This window comes from Cervus canadensis, chromosome 14, assembly GCF_019320065.1.
Source record: "Cervus canadensis isolate Bull #8, Minnesota chromosome 14, ASM1932006v1, whole genome shotgun sequence".
NCBI classification, from domain to species: domain Eukaryota; kingdom Metazoa; phylum Chordata; class Mammalia; order Artiodactyla; family Cervidae; genus Cervus; species Cervus canadensis.
In genome coordinates, this window is record NC_057399.1 from 51,151,317 (window position 1) to 51,169,954 (window position 18,638).

The 18,638-nt window shown below is 36.8% G+C and overlaps 1 pseudogene; it reads right to left on the reverse strand.

Moving 5' to 3' along the window:
* Positions 1 to 1,139: 1,139 nt before the first annotated feature.
* LOC122453248 lies at positions 1,140 to 1,862 on the reverse strand (annotated as a pseudogene).
* Between the last annotated feature and the right edge of the window lie 16,776 nt (positions 1,863 to 18,638).

An 18,638-nucleotide genomic window follows, 5' to 3' on the forward strand; every position in this document is an offset into this window, starting at 1 on the left:
ATTGACAGGTTACTCTCTGTCAATGTTGCACCAATTCACAATTCCACTAACAACATCAGATCTCTTTCTTGATGACTTCATCAACAAAAATACAATTTTTAACCTGATCTTTCTATACTAATTGCCAGTTAAGCTAATATTTCACTTATTTTTATTACCAATTTTTTTTGCTTTGTAATCAGTATGTTAAAGAGACATTCATACATATCAAGAATTGCTTAAATTCTGATACCCAGATTTAAGCTTGTGAACATATGACTTTAAACATACAGTTAAAACTATTCATCATAATTTGCTATACTACTGACATTAAATTACCAGTTACTCTGGAGCATAAGTTAAATGGTTTAAAGTAAGTCTATAACATACCTACAAAAACACCTTCCTATCTCATGCATGCAAATTACCTCTCCATGTAAAGGTCTCATCACTCTAACCTCTAAGTTTCCCTGCTCCAGTAGTCACTACTCTAAGGCTTACTGTGGTCCAAAAAGGAGGGGGAAAACAAAAGTAATCAGGACCAATAGCTATATATATTAATAAAAGATGGCACAGGAGAAGGGAATGCAGTTCTACAAGTGCAAGCCCTCAAGAAGCAGCATGTTATGGTAAACCCCTTCTTTAGAAAGGTATCATTTCTATCACTGACACCACAGGCTAAATTAAATTATACAGCATGCCATCTTCAATAACAGTTGAGGCAACAGAATAAATGCAGAAGAATCACAATGAGTCCCACTTAATACAACTATACAGACCAACACTTCTCTACAAATTAAGCTCTTTGACTGCCAGAAATGCAGTTTTAATTTCATAGCTTAACAATTAAGGATCATACACTGAAGTCAATACATATATATGACATTTTGGTCTAAACTATTCCATGTACATAGCTGGAATCAATTACAAAGTATGGCCTAAAAAATGCTAGGGGAAATTTTTTAAAGTAGTTTTTACAAGTATTAAACTTACCTTGCACACTGAAATCATCATATATGCAGAGCAAAATCAGAGCTTTTATATTTGAGTTTATTCTTCATTAAAGCAAAACAACAGCAAGTAGTGAGCATATTATGATTATAGTCCTTCACTCAAACCGCAAATAAAACACCAGCAGTGAGTGTTATTCACGAGCCCTACTAAGAGGTCTGACACTGAACACCTCCCCAAGGATGAGGTTCATCATCCTCATAGGCTTCTCCATTGTAATGGCGCCATCTTTCCTGATCTGGATCGAAGTTCATTAATTCTTCTTGGTCCATTTCATCAGTCTCTTCTACTTCCTTCCTCTCAGGCAGAAGTTTTTCCAGCAAAGAGAATTTATCAGGAGAGAGAAAGCCATTCTCAGGAAAGTTTATCTTAAATTCAATGACTAGGTGACCCTTTTAATATAACCTATGATAAATTGGCATGCCTTCATTTAGCAAACACTTGATATCTCCCTGCAGGACAATCTGACCTGGATGAGAAGTAATGACTCTGGTTCGGTTGTCAAGAGTAAATATTGCCTTTTGGAAGCCACACAGTGCCTCAACCAGCTGTATGTCCATACACATGAAAAGTTCTTCTCCTCTTGGAGTAAAAACAGCATGATCCTTCTGGTCTAAAGCAATGATAATATCTCCTGGCTCCAGTCCTGGTTCTTGGTCTCTTTCACCATGGAATGTTATCTGCTGGCCATCTTTCATGCATTTGTCAATGTGAACGTCTGTAACTTTCTTTTCTCAAACTATATTCCTTTCGTTGCAGCTTTTACATCTGTCCTTAGGACTGATCTGCTCCCCATGGTCCTGGCAATCCATGCAGACGGACTGAATTTGCTAAACCATTCCAGGTCCTATTTGATGAATTTTTATTTGCATTCCAGTACCTTGATAATTGGGACAGCATTCTCCTGTTCCTCTCTTACCACCTCGGCCTTCACATTTGTCACAAATCACATTCTTTGGCAGAGCTAGTTTTCTTGCTGCACCATTATATAAATCTTCTAAGATTACTGTAAGTTGATGAACAAGGTTTTTACCTCTCCTCGCTTTCTGCATCCTGCCTCCTCCTCTGAAAAACATATCAAAGATGTCCATGTGGGAGTCAAAACTCATGACTGCTCCACCTTCTTTAATTGCCTTTTCTCCTCTTTTACCATATAATTCCCTTTTCTTTGCATCAGAGAGCACTTCGTAAGCTTGAGAAATCTGTTTAAACTTCTCGCCTTCATTTGGATTCTTATCAGGGTGGTACTTCAAGGCCAGGTTCCTGTGAGCCTTTTTCAATTCTTCTTGGGTGGCATTGGGTTTGATCCCCAAAACATCATAGTAAGTGGTTTCTGGTGAGCAGGCCGATGCCGGTGTGGGGGACCGGGAAGGAGCGTGCTGCTGTGTGCAGCTCGGGCAGCCGCCGATCCTCTGCCTCTCACAGAGCGTTCTGGAAAGTTTCACTTTATTACTGTTTTTACAGAAGAATAACTTTAAGGGCAATTTCAAATAAATGGCAACTTATCAGGGAAATCTGAAGTACCAAAGCTACTCTCTTGAAATGAAGGTTGATTATTTGCAGTTATAGAAAGGTCACTGCAACAGTTGCTGGTAATCAACAAAGAGATAAATTTATACAGTTGTTGCTTTCAGACATAAGTTTTTTCTCTTATTGTCTGCTGGGCATATTTGCAAATGCCAAATTGTGCTCAGTCTTTATCGTATCACTAAGAACATTTTAAGATGTCTTATTTCCCATCTATATGTATGGTGAGAGGAAAGGTACATTTCTGGATAAAATAATGATGAATGTAAGTTGATGATTCACATTGATTTAGATAAGCATTTAGTAGATTTAGATGTGACAAATGTGTTTCCTTCTAAATCGAGTATATGAACACATTTTTAACTTAAAAACAAATTTAAGATCATATGAAAGGAGATGGGGTGAGATGTAAGAAATGACATGCAGCGTAAATGCTGCACAAAAGTAATTTTGTTGCTTTGTGGCCCTTGTGGCTTCTCAATGTCAGGTCAGAAGGATTTGTTTCTGTTAGGTCAAGGTTCCCACAGTTCCTCAAAATTTACTTCTTGATATAGTTAGCAGTTTGATTTGGGAGTGAAATTTCAGAGAGAATGTCATTTCTTTGAAAATTTATAAATATCCCTATGCTTCAGTTGCTTATGGGAGTGGAGGCAGGTGGTCTGCCGAGGAACAGATTATCTAGTTTGGGCAGATACTTCCTTAAATGCTGTTAAAAATACCCATGGCAATGCTAGGCCTTATACTTACTAGGTGGTCAATAAATATTTGTCGAATAAATGAAATAATTATATAAAGCAAAAAATGAAGATATATGGAATGCTTTGGGCAAGCTACTTAACTGCTCTGATCTTCAGTTTCATCATGTATAAGATGGAGACAGTATTACTTACCTTATTACAATTGTGAGGATTACATTGTAAAATGCAGGCAAGGTATGCTATACCTTGCCAAGCACATAGTAAAAGTTCTGTAAATATTAACTCTTATGATGATGGTTTTCTTTATAATGAAGGAGAGAATTTCATAAGTTTCATTAGTACTTTCATTCATAGCATAAAGGTGAAATAACATTTTATTGAATAAGTCAGGGCTTTTTAACAAAGATTTTCTTCAAAGAGGACCAAATATTTTCATTTGCTCTGCCATGTGTTGTAGTTAATATTGGTTGCCAAAATGGCACCTGAATATTAAGTCATTTAGTCATCGCTACCACTTTATCTGGGCTTCCCAGATGATGCTAGTGGTAAAGAACCCACCTGCCAATGTAGCAGACGTAAGAGACGCAGGTTCGATCCCTGGGTTGGGAAGAACCCCTGAAGAAGAGAATGGCTATCCACTCCAGTATTCTTGCCTGGAGAATCCCATGGATAGAGGAGTCTGGAGGGCTCTGGCCCATAGAGTAGCAAAGAGTCAGACATGACTGAAAGGACTTAACTCGCAGTACTTTATCTGAATCATTAGTGTTGAAAGAAACTGCACTGTTGAGTGGATCTCATTCAAAACTGACTTGAAGATTATAGGTATCTCACACATGTCAGTGCACTGTTAGATTTCCCCAGTACTTTTTCATGGACGTTGACCGTTTTAACCTAGTTTACCCTTTTAGAAAACTGGGCACATATAAAATAAAATTTGAGCATACTAAGCTAGGTAACTATCTGATTAAAAACTTACTGATAATTAAAAATGGTATATGACAAATATAAAATAAATCTTTTCATAGGGAAGTCTAAATTCTCTATACCTCTAAAATTCTAATCTATTGATACATTTCAGCCCAGCCATGTATTTGAAAGAGAAGGACTATTTCACAGATCAGTTCTTGAATCTCAGCTGGCATAATTAGCTCTTTTCTTTAAAAAATAATTTATTTATTTTTGGCAGCAATAAGTCTTCATTGATACCTGAAAGCTTTCTTTAGCTGTGGCTGTGGGTGGATGGGGGCCTGCTTTGTCATCGTGCTCAGGCTTCTCGTCGTGGTGGCTTCTCTCTTTTCTTTTTTTTTTTTTTTTGAGATTTGACATTATTTGTTGGAAGAAAAGGAAAGAAAAACAGCAGGAAATAAGAATCATCTTACGTTTGATTTTTATACTTTCCAAGATAAATTTAAACAGAAATTTATTTAATGCATTAAATGTTTTAATTATTTGGTTATTTATGTATTTAATATTTTAATTGAAGTGTAATTGGCTTACAATAGTATATTAGTTTGAGGTTGTGGCACAGTAGTTTGATATTGTATCATTACAAAGTGACCACTACGGTAACTTTGGTGACCCTCTGTCACCATACATAGCTATTACAATGCATGGCAGCTTCTCTTGTTGTAGAGCATGGGCTCTAGAATACGGGCTCAGTAGTTGTGGCACATGGGCTTAGTCGCCCCGTGGCATGTGTGATCTTCCAGGACCATGGATTGAAATTGTGTCCCCTGCATTGGCAGGTGGATTCTTAACCACTGGATCACTAGGGAAGCCAATGATTAGCTCTTATATTCAAGACCTTATATCTCATATAGTTAATGATGGTTGTTTCCAAAATAAAATGATAACTCAAAGATGAGAGTCTGACAAACGTTTCTGGTCAGCCAAGATATTAGAAAAATAAAAGCAATGTGGTATGTTCTCCATAAATTTAAATTTAGTTTTTATAAAAATTTGAGATGTTCTATCTTGTTTTTGATGTTAGATATCCACTATAAAAGGTAATGGTGATAATAGATAACAGCAATTACTATATATCAGCCAAAATATGTTGATTATTCCATGTATGGCCTGTAGCATTTTCTTTTTCTTTCTTAGCTGGGTATAGAGTGAGTTCTAATCTCTCTTAGGGTTACACTTCCCATTCAGCTAATGACCATCCCTCCTCTATGGTATGATATTCTATTAGAACCATACTGCATTTATATTTCTATATTATTATTTGAATTCCACTAAATCCACTATTTCTTCCATGACTATTGAGTTCTCTCTTTATCCTTCTGTCTCTTTGTATATATGAGTATATATATACTCACACACACACACACATGCACACACAATGTGTATAGGTAGTGTATCACTAGTGTGATGTATAATCACTGGGTATTTGATAACTACTGCCTAGCACTATATCTAATTTGACATTTTTCTTCATTTAAACTCTTTTGACTATCACCTTTTTACTTTTCTATTTCCTGCAACCTTGTTCAAATAAAACAGAGAAATTGGTTTACAAATATAAAGTTGAAGGGAACTTAGAAAGCGAAGAACAAAAATGTGTCAAAGGATTAATCTCAAAAATATACAAGCAACTCCTGCAGCTCAATTCCAGAAAAATAAATGACCCAATCAAAAAATGGGCCAAAGAACTAAACAGACATTTCTCCAAAGAAGACATACAGATGGCTAACAAACACATGAAAAGATGCTCAACATCACTCATTATTAGAGAAATGCAAATCAAAACCACAATGAGGTACCATTACACGCCAGTCAGGATGGCTGCTATCCAAAAGTCTACAAGCAATAAATGCTGGAGAGGGTGTGGAGAAAAGGGAACCCTCTTACACTGTTGGTGGGAATGCAAACTAGTACAGCCACTATGGAAAACAGTGTGGAGATTCTTAAAAAACTGGAAATAGAACTGCCATATGACCCAGCAATCCCACTTCTGGCATACACACTGAGGAAACCAGATCTGAAAGAGACACGTGCACCCCAATGTTCATCGCAGCACTGTTTATAATAGCCAGGACATGGAAGCAACCTAGATGCCCATCAGCAGATGAATGGATAAGGAAGCTGTGGTACATATACACCATGGAATATTACTCAGCCATTAAAAAGAATTCATTTGAATCAGTTCTAATGAGATGGATGAAACTGGAGCCCATTATACAGAGTGAAGTAAGCCAGAAAGATAAAGAACATTACAGCATACTAACACATATATATGGAATTTAGAAAGATGGTAACGATAACCCTATATGCAAAACAGAAAAAGAGACACAGAAGTACAGAACAGACTTTTGACTCTGTGGGAGAAGGCGAGGGTGGGATGTTCGAAAGAACACATGTATATTATCTAGGTGAAACAGATCACCAGCCCAGGTGGGATGCATGAGACAAGTGCTCGGGCCTGGTGCACTGGAAAGACCCAGAGGAATCGGGTGGAGAGGGAGGTGGGAGGGGGGATCGGGATGGGGAATACGTGTAACTCTATGGCTGATTCATATCAATGTATGACAAAACCCACTGAAATGTTGTGAAGTAATTAGCCTCCAACTAATAAAAAAAAAAAAAAATTTTACATAGTAAAAAAAAAAAAAAATGTCACCATCAGAATTTCAACAGTATGTTCTTTATTCACCTAGAAATAAAACAAAAGAATAAAAAGCACCTAAATTAAAAATATAACTTAACTGAACCCTGCAAAAGTACTATAGAGTCTGAATTATTTTTCTTAAGAAAAATGAGCCCTTCACATCATTGAGCTCCAGATTTGGGGAAAGGTTCTAGCCCACTACTTTTCGGCACTTGAATCCGCTTAAAGGGAATTGTCTGCTGTGCTTGATGGTTTGGCAGATTTCGGAAGCTGCTGGATGTTCTGGGCTCAATGGAGTAGAACACCAGAGGCTAAAACTGATTCATGATCCAGTTAGGGGAGAAGAAAAAAATTTTTACCTGGGAGAGTTATCTTTTCCGGTAACATTTTGTCCTGGGTTGTGGTTTGGAATAATTTCACTACATTCCAAAGTAGAAATATTTTCCCCATGCTTTCAGTATAGTGGTTGATGCCTTTGGGTGAAAAGCTAGTGCTGTCCATAAACTTAATTTTTTACTTAGCTTCACAACTAATTTTTTTGTTGTTGTTTAGTATTCTTATTTAAAATAGTTTGAAATAAGACTTACAAGTTTAGAAAAATCTGTTTTCTTTCCAAATTATAAACTAAAAGTGAATTCAGGAAATCTACAAAAATGCCTTTGGCTTTCATAGACTACAAGAGTTCAGAAAATGCTTTTATACAGATAATCTTATTTGATGGATGGTGGTTCCATAAAAGAGATGTAAGAGGTAACTTGTCTACACTGACTCAACTCTTAAGTGTTCCAAGATGTACTCTCTGATTCCAAGTTTGGAATCTTTCTATGAGAACTGACTGCCTCTAATATTCTTTATTTTTTCTCTCATCTAAAATATTTTTCTATTTTATCTACTCATTCTAACTTGATGATCCAGTTGAAAAAATTATAAGGACGTGATATCTCCTTGATTATTTGCTGTATACGTTGAAGCTTTTTCATATATTCATCATCTTAGATATTCATTATCTTTCACCATTTTAATTCCTTTTCTGTGTTTGCAGAAAAATCATGGTTTATGAAAGTCACTGAGAGATAATTATCTGCCTATAATTGATAGTAACTGCTCAGAATTTTCCAGGGACTATGTGGATTATGGCTGGTCATCACATTAGAATCTGTCTCATGGGGTTCCATCGTACTATTTAAAAAACTGTGAGGAATAGTAGGAAATGACTAAGAATTTCAACCTAAAGTGACCTGAGAGGCTTACTCTGGATCCTGTGTGATATTTTTCACTTTTAATATGAAGACTGGGATTTGTGATTTAAATTTTATTTTGTGAAGAACTTTCAGCTGAAAACTTGAGCTTTATTTTGTCTAATTTTTATTTCTGTGTTTTCTCCCATTTTATTATTAGAGAATTAAAATAGCTAAGATGCAAAGAATCACTTCCCCCAGAAAACCTTTTTGATGAATTTCATTCATCTGTCCTTGTTCACCAGTTTACATGATCATGCATTATCTTTTGTTTTCTAATTAACGTTTATATTTGGTGCATCTTCACTCTACATCCAGTTCTCCATCCTCCGAAATAGGATACGATCTCTCCTTTGTTTCCCTGATACTTACTGTGACAACATTACGGAATTCTTGTCCTGCAAAGAATGGGGGTAGAAAAAATTTTAAATGTATCAGATGTACCACAGGACCATGCAATATAGGAGAACACTGTATCAGAGGTATATGAAATTCTCAGATATCCCCCAAATTTCCTTAGCTTAGAGATTCTATTTGTGCCCAATCAGAATTTATAAAAGTTTATTTTATTATAAATGTAATGGACATATGGAAGAATGCATAAAATAAATAATATGGGTGCAAAAATTATATCCCATATCACTACCACCTAGGTTAAGAAACAGAACATTGCAAGAATCCCAGAAAAATCTTTGTATTATCTATCCCAACTTTGCTGACATTTATGCTATCTACTTCCTAACTTTCCTTTAAATTTCATACCAATCATACAGTCTGTAGTGGTTGCTGTTTGTTCTCTACCCTACCTCTCACATTTCCTTTAGCAGATCCTGTGAGTTTTGCATGGCAAGAATTCACAGCTGCCCACTTATTTGGAGAACTGCCCTGGGCCAAATGGGAACTGCTACCTGGGAAACTGTTTCTTCTCTGTGCAGCCCCGGTACCGACTGACTGGCGGTATTTCCCCAAGGGCAATCCTGGAACTCAGGGTTCTAATTGTGTGATGCTCTGGGATGTCACTTTGGGACTGACTGATGCTACTTTCTAGCTGAGACCTTGTTCTTGTAGGCTTCTTTCCCCTGCCTTATCCTGCTTCCTTTGTTCCCCTTCTCCTGACAGCACTTGTCCAATAAATGAATCCTTGAATAAGAATCTCCGTCTCAAGCTCTGAGGCTAGCTAGCTGGAGGTAGGACACCTCCAGTATTAGTTTCCTGTTGTCGTATACTATATTACAACAGACTCTGTGTCTTAAAACAACATTCATATTTGATCTCATGGTTTCTGGAAGTCAAGAACTTCCAGGTGTGGCTTAACCAGGTCCTTTGCAAGGCTCCCGTCAAGATGTTGGCTGAAGTGGGGGCCTCATCTGAAAGTTTGACTCCACAAAGATCTGCTTCCAAGCTTACTTGGGTTGTGACGAAATTCACGTCCTTCCAGTAGGAATGAGAGCTTCATCTTATTGCTGTCAGCTAGGAACACTTGCAAGAATTCAACTGTAAATCCTTGCTGCATGGGGCCCCCAGCATGGCAACCTGCTTCATCAAAACCTGAGAGGAAAAGAGAGACTGTAGAAGGACAGACATTAGTCTTATGTAACATAATCATATATACATAATTGAGTACATCTCATCGCTTTTGCTGTATCCTTTTGGTTAATAGAGAGTCACAAGTTCAGCCTAAATTCCAGAGGTGGGGAATCACACAAGAGTGGGAATCTCTGGAGCTGTGACTTATGGGGGCTACCTTAGGAGTCTGCCTGCCACACATTCCCCCTTAGGCAATTTAGACTATTTTTGCCTGTTCTTGAATTTATGTCTTCAGGGTTGCACAGTGTATATTTGTTGTGTCTATTTTTTTTCCCCCTTTTCTGTTTATATGCATACCCACTTTTCTCAAATCACTAACTGTATTTTTAAGATTTATCTGCATTTTGCATGTGGTTGTGGTTTACTCATTTTTATTTCTATGTAATATTGCATTTAACTAAAACCAATAAGTTATTTTTTCATTCTAGTATTGTTAGACATGTTGTTGAATTGAATTGTTTCCATTTTGTTTTTTGCTATAGCAAATTATGCAATTATGAAAATAATAGTGCATGTTTCCTGATGCATGTAATCTCACTTCTCTGTGAAACTGTGCTTCCCAAACTTTAGCACACTTCAGAACTATTCAGTGACCTTGTTAAAACCCAGATTCTGGGACCCAACCATAGAGTTTCTGTTTCAGAGGGTCTTGATGGAGATTTGAATCCTATCATTTCCCCCAGATGATGCTGATACTGCCAATCTGGGGTCCATGCTTGAGGAAGTACAGCTGTAGAATACATTCTTAGGTGTAGAATTGCTAGGTCAAGAGTATTGGTGTTTGTTAATACATATTTTTGGTGAATTTAACATTTTTTATTGGTTCAGACCATCTCTCTAATCATTTTTCTTGCCTTAAGGTTTGTTTTCTTTCCTTCATACATTGAACTCACACTGGTCATCTATTTTACATATGGTACTATGTATGTCTCAGTGCTATTCTCTCAAATCATCCCATCCTTGCCTTCTCCCACTGAGTCCAAAAGTCTGTTCTTTATGTCTGTGTCTCCTTTGCTTCTCTTCATGTAGGACTGTCGGTACCATCTTTCTAAATTCCATATATATGCATTAATATACAGTATTTGTCTTTCTCTGATTTATTTCAGTCTGTATGATAGGTTCCAGGTTCATCCTTTAATATTACTATAGTTGCATTTGAGCTTTGGAAGGAATTTGTTTGATTGATTGAGTTTTCAAAAATCATTTTACATTCAAGAATTTGTAAATGTCAACTTCAAATGTATATATTATAAAGGGCTAGGATTAGTTATTATTTTTTAAAAATTGGTATAACAGTCAGTGCTTTCAAACCTAAGTGTGCAGTTAGTTTACATTTAATGAAATTACCAAAATATTTGGTTTTAAATTGATATTATTCTTATGTGATTAGTAATTGTTTTGCCTGTTCTGTATTCTCATTTTTTCTTTGTTGTTACACACACACACACAAATATTTAAGAGCTTAGAAGTTATAAATTTTTTTTTTTTTTTTAGAAGTTATAAATTTTTAACTGCCAAAGTTTGAAGTGCTTCCATTTATGCACCAATAATTTATCAAGGATTAATAATTATCTTTACCTGAAAAAAAGATAATTATCTTTATCTTTCAGAAAATGAAGATTGTAGCACACTTTAATATTCAATTATTTCTTCCCAATTTATATGTTATTATTTTATATATTTTAATTATTTTTCTATATATTAAGTCCCACAAGACACTTTTAATTGTATTTTCTATAATCAATGTTCATTTAAATTTACCACATATATACCATTTTCCTTGCTCATCACACCTTCCTGCATTTCTGAGGTTAGATCTCCATGAATGTAGTGAGAATGGTTACTTTATTGTCTGTACCTGCCGATGCCAGCATCTGGATTCCCAGTTGTATCTTTTGGTTTTCTGTTGTTCCTCCTGATCTGACTCATTTTGTCTTATGTGTCTCATCCTCTTTCTTTGCTGCTGCTGCTGCTAAGTCAGTTCAGTAGTGTCCAACTCTGTGCGACCCTGTAGACGGCAGCCCACCAGCCTCCCCTATCCCTTTGTCGGGCATTATATTCAAAAGTTACTTTTAGACATAATTTGAGGCCTAAAATAGCATTTGTTTTCCAGAGAGGATAGAATGGTCAGGGCCACGGCAAAAACAATGTTCCCTTGAAAGGACTGTTGTGGCCTAGAAAACTAACAAAGGATGTTGAGTCGCCTAGTCTGAGTTTGCAGGGACACAGGCTGGTCCAGTGGAGGGAGGCCAACTGAGGGCCTTCGCTTGTAGGTGGAGGCAGCCATTGCCAGAACTGCAGCCCCAAAGCAGGAATGGGGTGTGGAAGGCAGTGTCCTCATGTCTCTGTCCTCCCACCCTCTGATCTTCTGCCCCTATTTCCCTTTGTCCAAAACCAATTAGAAGCCAAAGGACAAGGAAGTCTGGACAGTGCAGTTTGTTAATGGTCAGTGATACTGCAAAGAGCAGGGAAGATAAAGGTAGAAAGTAGCTCTGGAGAACAAATGTGGATGGCAATTAGAGAGGATGTATTTTCCTCTTCTCTTAGGCTCCTTGCTGGGGCCAAGGCTTCAGTTTTTTTCTGGAATATGAGAAATATAGTCGTCACTTACTGTCAGGGTGGAGAACCTCCAGACCTCAACCCAGAGGAATGAGGACTCACCCAGATCTCCTGTCTTGGTGGGTACTATATGCTGCTCAGTTAGTCCACTCAAAGCCAAGTTCTGCCTTTCAGCTTCTGTCAGTCAATATGTAAAATCTCCAGCACAGAATCAAGGCTCATCTCTAATGTTCTTTGACTTCCTCCTGACAATGACCCACTCCCTTTAATGTTTTTTTCTAGAAATTTTGGAGGGAGATAGGGGCAACCTAACTACCTTGTTTGTCTTCAGTAAGAGGGTTGGACAGGGTTTCGCAAACTATGGCCCATGGGACGAATCCTGCCCAGTGCTTGTTTTGTAAATGAAGTTTTACTGGGAAAAAACCCCCTAGCTATTATTAACATATTGCTGATGGCTGCTTTCACTCTGCAAGTCAGAGTTGAATAATTGTGATAGAGACAGTCCATGCCGTGATGAGTCGTGTCCGACTCTTTGTGACCCCAGGCCAGGGTCCTCTGTCCATAGGATTTTCCTGGTAAGAATAATGCCAGGAAAATCCTATGGACGGAATACTGAAGTGGGTGCCATTTCCTCTTCCAGGGGATCTTCCCAACCCAAGGACCGAACCCAGGTCTGCTACATTGCCAGTGGATGCTTTACCGCTGAGTCACTGGGGAAGCCCATTTGGGGCCTTCAGAACCTTAACACTTATATTTAGCTTTTTACAGAAAACCTTGGTTGAATTCTGCTAGACATGCCCACCATTTTCAGAAACCAACCATCCTTCCCACAAAAATATGTAAAAAATATATAACTCACAGTGTGAAGCATCTTCATACATACCATCTAATTAAATTTTAGTGGCAAAATGGAGTTGAGAGCTTCTTTTCCTTATTTTCACAGATCTATCTAATGATGGTGATATTAATGAGATGTTCAGTACTTGCAGTTAATTGGAAGGGAAATAAGTGGAAAGAAGTGGTCCAGATTATTGGAAAAAGCTAATCAAACTGCCACTGATAGAGATAAATAGAAAACTGTAACTTTAAAGTAATTAAAATCTGATTAAGAGATTTAATTAAATGTGCACATACATAAATATAGACTTATAATCATTTAAATCACACTTTGATAATTTCCAGCACCTACTGTGTGGCTGATAATGTGCTAAATTTTAAGTGTGTACTATCCTGATTAAGTTCCAATTGCTAAATCTCTGTAGAGTTAATTATAATTCTTCTCATTTTACAGATGGGAAGACTGAGTTCCAGAAAACTTAAGCTAAGTTGATTATGATTTCAAGCTTGCAGGTAAAGGGATTTGGATCCACTTTAAGAGTAACCTGGAGAAGGAAATAGCAACCCACTCCAGTACTCTTGCCTGGAAAATTTCATGGATGGAGGAGCCTGGTAGGCTACAGTCCATGGGGTCGCAAAGAGACATGACTGAGCGACTTCACTTTCTTTCTTAAGAGTAACCGCATCAGAAGAACCAGCCAGGGCCATTTCATGTACTTCCTTTAGACAACAATGTAGCCCCAATAGGTTTTGTTTATATTAATCCTAGTAACAATCACATCTCTGACTTTTTAAATATATCTCTTTCAGTTGTATACCAGAAAAAAAATCAAATGGCCCAAGCAGAAATGTTTCCTTCTAAGAAACAGTAGGACACATCTGATTGATTTGGGCTGAGAGGTACTGACAATTCAACAGTAGCCAGCTGAAATTGCCTTTCCAACTGAAGTGGTTAAGCCTGGCCTAGAGCACTGCAGTCAGCTTGCACCTGCTGCCCAAATCCTCCTAGTGCTTCAGAGACAATGTTGGTCTTTGAGGCATCTTATGGCCCTGTTATGTACTTATTAATATTATGTTCATGAATATCAAAGAAGTGGAGAGCAAATTTGGAAGCTTTAAATAAACTACAGATAGGCTCTGGAAACTTCTAATTGCATTTTTAAGTTGTACTTTATGGTACTCTTTAGAAAACATATTTTTTTTCTGCCCGGAAATTCCCAAGAGACTATTCCTTACCCTGAATTGAACAACTGGAAAGTTTTTATCTCTTAAAATCCAATTGATTTTTAGGTTTTCTGTAACTTCATAATGTCCTCAACTGCTTTCTAAGCAATATATTTGTACTTAGAGGACTTTGTCTAGCTTTAATTTTGCCAAATATTTGCCCTGAGCCTGAGGCCAACATGGAGTTGATTGAGTCCCCAGAAGGACAATTTTATCTTGACTGATAAATAGTAGAAAATGGGGGTTTTATTGCAGAAGACTTAAAGGTTTCACTTTAGCAGTTGCAAATACTGCAATTGATTTAAAATGTTTATGTTTTTAAGATAATTAAGTAAAAAATGCATAATTCTAAACAATGTTATACCAGTAGGCATGTTTACAGATTATAATTAGTTTGAGGTGAAAAATGAGCTATGTAGGTGACTGAACCACTAGCATATTTCCAGTGTTAGAGTGTTTCATCATTTCCTTCTCTATTTTCTGTTTCACCTTCCCAGTTTTTAAATTTGCGATGGTAAAGAGAGGTAGAAAGGTTAGTACTTAAAATTTTTTTTTTATAGAACTACAGTTGATTTACAATATTGCATTAGTTTCCAGTGTGCAGAAAATTTGTTCAGTTACAAATATTTTATACAAGATTTTTTTTAACCACTGTAAGTTATTACAAGATATTGAATATAGTTCCCTGTGTATGTGTGTGTGCTCAGTCATGTCCAGTTCTTTGTGACCCCATGGACAGTAGCCCACCAAGCTCCTGGGATTCTCCAGGCAAGAATACTGGAGTGGATTGCCATTTCCTTCTCCATAATCCCCTGTGCTATATAGTAAATCCTTGTAGATTTGGTAATGTATATCTGTTAATCCCTAATCCTAATTTATCCCTCTCCCTACCACTTTCCGCTTTGGTAATTGTAAGTTTCTTTTCTATGTCTGTGAGTCTCTGTTTTGTAAGTTCACTTGTATTGTTTGTTATATTCCACATATAAGTGATATATAACATTTGTCATTGTTTGACTTACTTCACTTAGTGTGATAATCTCTAGGTCTACCCATGTTATTGCAAATGGAAATAGTTCATTCTCTTTATGGCTGAGTAATAGTCCATAGGGTCTATGTACAACATCTTCTTTACTCATTCATCTGTTGAAAGACACTTAGGTTGCTTACATGTCTTGGCTATTATAAAAAGTGCTGCTATGAACATTGGTGTGCATGCCTCATTTTGAATTAGAGTTTTTGTCTTCTCTGGATATATGCCTGGGAGTGGGATTGCTGAATCGTAGGGTAGCTCTACTTTTAGTTTGTTAAGGAATTTCCATAGTGTTTTTCATAATGACTGCACCAATCTGTATTCCCACTAACAGTCTAGGAGAGTTCCAAAAGGTTAGCACTTTCTCATAAAGGAGATTGTTAGATCATAGACCATCACTGGAGAATCAAGCCACTTGGAGATTCAAATATGTGATCTCAATGTAATGTAGCATGAGAGACTGCAGAAAGTTGATCTCTGTGTTTTTCATAATGTATCTTTCAACAAGCATACAGTAACTATACTATCTCTGGAAGAGCTGATCAGTGCATGAAGTCTTCTCTCACACAACTTGAAAACACTGAAAAATATTTTTGTGAGTTATTTTTACATGTCTTCTGTAGGACACAAACAAAATAAGGAGATGGCTTAGAATATTTTTTATAAGACAGTGAAATGGCCTTTTAAGGATAGAGAAAAGAATATCAGTCTATTCAACCAACTTTGTTTGCTTGTGATAATTTTTTAAGTTTCAAACCCTCTTCTAGTTAATAACTACTCTGTCACACACACACGTGTGTGCACGCACATGCATCTATACCCATGGGTATGGATTACTATTATCTTGATAGTTGCACCATCATAGGTTAGGTTTGGAAACTTATGCATGTGGAATCATACAGTAATATTCTTTTATGTCTTTCCTTTTTCATCCATGAGATTCACCCATGTCATTACATTTAATTTTAGTATATTCATTCTCACTGATACTAGTCTTTGTAGTATTCATTGTGTGACTATACTAAACAATATTTATTAGTTTTACTTTTGAAGGTTTTTGGTTTGCTGGGCCACCCCTAAGGTATGAAGACTCCTGGAAAATGTTTGTTTTTTGCCTATATAAGTGATTCAATTAAAAACTAATTACAAATTTATGGGCCCATATGCATATGATGGTTTACCAATAAATGTTTAAAATCATAAATAGAGAAGAGGTACTTACCTGTTTATTGTTCAAGCAGTAGATATAAAGATTCCTCATAATGTTCAGGCCTAGGAACTGTATCTTCATGTTCTTTATCATCAAATGTCCTATTCCTGGCTAGTATCACTTTTCATGACATAAGGAAAAGATAACAGCACTGTTACCATCCATAATGTCTTGGCTCTTCAGAACCTGTTGGTATTGAAGCAATATAGATCTTCTTGCTTTTGCATTACCCTAGTAGCTTTTATTAAATGCTGGTTACCTCATTACTCATGATTTGCATCATCCACTGTGCCACCTGTGAATACTGGATTCCAATGACTCTCTCAAAGAATGTAACTTCACTTCATTGATTATGATCACAAATGTAAGTCTTATCCATAATATGTAGAAAACAGCTGACAATAATTTGTTTTCTAGTCATGTTAAATTTACCATTTATTGTTTTATAAGATAAACATAAAGCAACACATCTTATAACTGTGTCTTACCTTGAACTCTTTTGACCATGATCACTAAAGTCTTAGAACGTGGTATCTTTCAATGCCTTCTGCATCCTCTCACCATTGGGAAAGACAGGCTAAGAATCTGTCAGCAAACAGTGTGGTCTCACGTACCTGAGGAATTTCTTTACCTTGTTCAGTACATTTTAAGACTAATCCAGGGAAGCATTATGTTGCCCCACCTGTTGAAGCAAGAAGAGATACAGATTGAGGGGACCAATGAGCATTACATAGTATCAGCCTGGATAGCCTATGGAGGACATAGGCATGACTAGTCCTAGAGGACTGGCTGATATATCATTTACATTCTGTGGAGAGGTTCTACTATGTGTCCAGGGTGGAATGTGTGCTGCAAAACCCATCATTGCAAAGTGTAATAGCTTAGAGGTGTCACTGAGGTAAGAGCTGGTGTGTGAACATACAAAGGTGACTCAAGTTCAAGCATTGAGAGTAGTCTATTGGTAGCCTGGAGCTGGTATCTATCACGTGTCACCCAAAATTAGTGTATTAGTACTATTCTGGTGATTCAGTCTCATTTGACACAAGAAAACAACAACAAATCAAGCATTTGCCTGCCAAGAAGTTCTTGATCTCCTAGGAGCAACCAGTCAACCTTATGAGTGGCATAGAGTGTTTGAAGGACCTAGAGGGAGAAAATAGAGACCAGAGCCCATGGAAGTCCTAGTCTGGGCTCAGACACACCACATGGGTGGCATTGCCAACTCCAGCTGATCCTACTCACTAGAAAGAGATGAAAGTTTTAAGGATGACACTCCAAAGCATGGGGCTTCTTGCGGCTTTGCTAGATAGGGCACTACTTGTTTAGGGACAAAACTGTTGGGTCATTTCTAATTTCAGCCAGGACAGACGAAGCTTCTGTGAACATTCTTGGTGCACATATGAACTGCTTTCTGCTTGTCTTATACCTAGGGTGGGATTACTTGATTACAATTAATTATAATTGAAATAATGTGCATGTTAACTTTAGTAGATCCTGACAGCTTTCTAGAGTGTTTAGACTAAGTCACTCTCCCAGTAGGATGATAGTACCAAAACTCCACATTCTTTTCACTATTTGGTGAGGAATTGTCATTACTTAAAAAAAAGAAATGTAGCTCTTCTAGTGGATTCAATGGTACTTCATAATGATTTTCATTCACATTTTCCTGAATAATAATGATTTAAAGTACCTTTTCATATGCTTATTGGTTATGTTGATATCCTTGTTGAATTACCTGTTCATCTTTTTTCCTTATTGCTTGGTAGAAGTCTTTTCTTATTAAAGTATAGTAGTTCTCAATATACATCTTTAATACTCACCTTTTATTTATATCTGAATAGCACATATCTTTATCCTGTTAAGGCTTGCAGTTTCATTCTCTTAATGGTGTCTTTGAGTGGCAAAACATTTTAATTTTAATGCAATTTAATTTATCAGCATTTTGTTTATTGTTAGAGTGCATTTTCCTCTTTGAGAAATCTTTGTTTAACTCAAGGGTATAGATATACTCTCTTTTGTTTTCTTCTACATGCTTAATTTTTTTCTCATTATGCCAGTTGTTCTAGCAACAGATTTAAAATGAACATTGTTTCACCCACAGCATGTTTGTGGAAAAGCAAGTGACTGT